The sequence below is a fragment of the Triticum dicoccoides genome, chromosome 4A (genome assembly GCF_002162155.2).
Source record: "Triticum dicoccoides isolate Atlit2015 ecotype Zavitan chromosome 4A, WEW_v2.0, whole genome shotgun sequence".
In the NCBI taxonomy this organism is placed as follows: Eukaryota; Viridiplantae; Streptophyta; class Magnoliopsida; order Poales; family Poaceae; genus Triticum; species Triticum dicoccoides.
Window position 1 is genome coordinate 599,519,313 of NC_041386.1, and position 3,836 is coordinate 599,523,148.

The following is a 3,836-nucleotide window of genomic DNA, read 5'->3' on the forward strand; positions in this document are numbered from 1 at the left end:
AAACAAAAACCCCAGCCACAGAAATGCTGACGCGTGGATGCCTATTGGTCCCGGTTGGTGCCACCAACCGGGACCAAAGGCCCTCCTGCCTGGGCTCCGCGCACAGGCCACGTGGAGGCCCATCTGTCCCGGTTCTGTATTGAACCGGGACTAAAGGGACAGGGCATTAGTACCGACCCTTTAGTCCCGGTTCAGGAACCGGAACAAAAGGCCCTTACGAACCGGGACAACACGCCCTTTTTCCACTAGTGTTAGTTAAGGCAAAGTTTTCTATGTCTCACCATGTTTGTAGTAAAAGATGTCAGCATCTAAAATGCTAAATAACTAAATATGAAGATATAATTCATGAGAAGGTTCAGAACACTTATTTGATGTATTACATTGTACTCCCTCAAATCCAAAATATTTCATGGTTTAGTTCCCCTGCAAATGGGAGTCGATAATGTATCGAAATTAAACATACGCTTTCATGGATATTCACATCGTGCCATATGAAATAGTCCCTTCTATAACTACTAAAAATAAGTTTCCAAGTAAATATCACATTTATGTCTAATATCTATAATAAGTTTTAAATGGATGAATTACTATTATGCCATTTTAAAAGTCGGTTGTTATATTTATGGCCATATTTATAGTGTGGGTGTAGCCTCTAGTATTATGTGAAAGATCAACATCAACAGTAAATTATTGACCATTGGTCTTAGATTCACAACTATAAATTTCTATGTTTACAAATAATGGTGTGAATTTAGCAGAGGCGATACAATATTTTTGTTATCTTTCATTGGAATAACAAAATAAACATCTGAATGGAGCGGATATGAAATAATTTATCTCCCAGTTATACAACGAATGTTCAATGTATTATTTCTTTTCAATGGTCCAACGGCACAATTATATATTCATAGTAAGTGTTAGAGAAATTCCACTACAAGTTTTCTAGAACACCATCCAAAAGGTTCGAGCTTGATTTTAGCCAACAAGAAGTGAGACTTAACTTAAAATTAAGATTCTATTAGTCTTTTTAACCATTCAAAATCTACATTGGTCATGAATATTAAAATTTCAGATAACACATTTTTTGCTTATTTCAGTAGTTTGGCATTGTTGCCCACTTGGAATGATGTTCCCAGTGGATCGTGATAGCATAACAAAGACCACCATGGAAGATGTTGCTTTTTGCTTTTGAGATTTAGGAAATTTTTTTGAACACAATACAGACGCAAGCGCTCAGATACACGCGCATACACTCACCCCTATGAACGCACACACGCACACCCTACCCTTATGAGCACCTCTGAAAATATATATATCTTAATGTGTCAATGATCCGGGATGAGTTATGACAAATATCAAGTACCATGTGTGGTACCTGGCTGCTTGACAAGGGTAAAGTCCGTGCCTTGCAGCGGAGATCATTTTAATAACTTAAGGATGATTTACCCATTTATTTTATAATCCCATGACCATTATGTCTGTAGAAAAAAGTTCAGATCAAGTCATAATATATATGTGCATATGTAGGTATGTGATGCTTTAGAAATATGATGTATCACCCAACTTTAGGATTTGATGAGAAAAGAATAGTATGTAATAGTCTTGTGTGTTAATCTCTCAAATTCTATGTGTGTGTCATTTCTCCCTTCACGTATCTCGAATTTCTAAAGAAAAATGTAAATGCACTAAACTTACATTGGTTGCATGAAAATCATTTTTAAATTTGTGAGTATCTAATTCCTTGTTGACATACTCATAGGGGTCATAAGAGAATCATTTCAAAATGTTGCTACAACACATATTATTTTGTTGATGGTCAAATAAATATGTATTTAATATGGCTCTCAACTGAAATTTATGATATTTGTAGTTTTAGTTTTGTACATGGTGCATAATATCAAGAATTCATCTCATGAAGATTTCAAAAAAAGTTACCACAGTCACCATTGCTACATGAACTTCTAATTGTCATCATGATGTTGGGAACATGCATGGAACAAAATTTCATGACTCCTTATTCTATTGCAGTAAACATGTGTTTAATTAACGAAGGGTTGACATTTGAAATAGTTGTAGAAGTTTGGCTGTCCTAAATTTCGGTAATATTGATATGTTATTGTTCACATGTAAATATGTTGAAAAATTCTAACAATAAACCAAAATATGTATAAAAAAGTATTAACTAATAAATTATGTTCATTTTAATAGCATGTTGTCATCACATCTGGCCCTTATATTTATAAACTACGTTCTTATTATGAAAATTTTAAAATTCTCTCGGCAAAAAAAACATCTAAAATTCTAGCCCGCGCATCGAGTGGGCCACTTTGCTAGTTATATACTAAAATAAAGAAGGTGAAAATGAAGACATAAACTAGCCAGAAAAGGAAAACAACATCCATTATTTGTATGGTGAACCAACAATTTATATCTATATCATAACAATTACATATGCGCAAATTCATATTAATGAGAAATAATAGCACTTTATTGTTTAATCATTTTACTTTAAGCGTCTGCTCCATGTGATTATATGCTCATCACACTTACTATTTAAAAATAAACTACAAGTTACTATGTGACTGTACCATAAGATAGGTATTTTTTACTTCGTCCTTCTATTATATATAAGCCAGAAAAGGGGCCCACAAAATATTGTTTTCGGTACGCTGTACCATCACTTTATATACCACAACTATTAGATATACATAGATGAACTTAAAAATACACATTTGATCATATCCGTGCCTAATTAGACCACAACAGTGAGATGCTCATAATTATAGCTAATAGATCTACGTAAAACATACACCCCATTGAAATATATAGGCCCTAATACATTTTTCGAGGTTACCTTTGACTATGTGTTAGAGCAATATTATTGACATGCATGTTATACGAAGGATACCGGACGCGGACGAAGAGCACACGGAGGCGAACCTCCCTGTAATCTAGGCCACTAGGTCCGTGTTTGGGGATTAGTGCAAGTTTGCTTGTAATTGTTTCTGAATTCGCAATACAGTGCAGTTTCGTATAGACCGGTAGTAAAGACCTGTCCATGGATTTAATGCCCATTATTAGCTGAGTTAGTACGGTCGCGGAGTCGCTGCAGTGGCAGTAGATGCCAGGTACCGGGGATATACCGGCAGGCTACTAAGCGGCTGCCGGCTGGACGTCCGTCGAAACTTCACGGGCTAGCACCACCACGGACGGCCGCCTGAAAGTACGCCATCAAGTCAGCTTACCCTCTGGTGTTTGACGTGCTCTCCCACGTCCCCGAGGAGCATCACCGCACTATGCTCGAGCAGTGCTGCGTCGTCCATGTGATCGGGCCCGTATAATACCTGCCGGAGGAGCACCTGCCGTATAATATCAGGCAGCATCTACGCCGTCAATGTCTACTTGTGCAAGAATACGTGGAGCCATACACTGCAGTATAAGTCGGCTACTGCTAGCAGTGGCCGAACACGGTTCCCTGCCAGTGCATGAGCTCGGCGTGACCCCGCTGCCGCTCTTCACTGCATGCATGTTCGAGCACGAGACCGGGCTCGCCAGCAGCCACCGCCAAGTCCCTCCTCCACAAGCTCGTTGTGACGCGGAGCGCACCCGGAACCTGGTGCGGATGGCTGGCTGTGACGTTGGAGACGATGAAGTTGAAAGAGAACAAAAGAGAAGGAAGATGAGCCCATTAGATGAGAAGAGAAGAAAAGAAAAGGGTAGATGGAATAAACGGGGAATGTATTGATTCATGGTGGGCCCATTAGATGAGTAAACACAGTATTGGTGGTTGGTGGTTGGGCGCTGGAACAAAAGCGTGTTGCAAGTGGGCCAGGGGA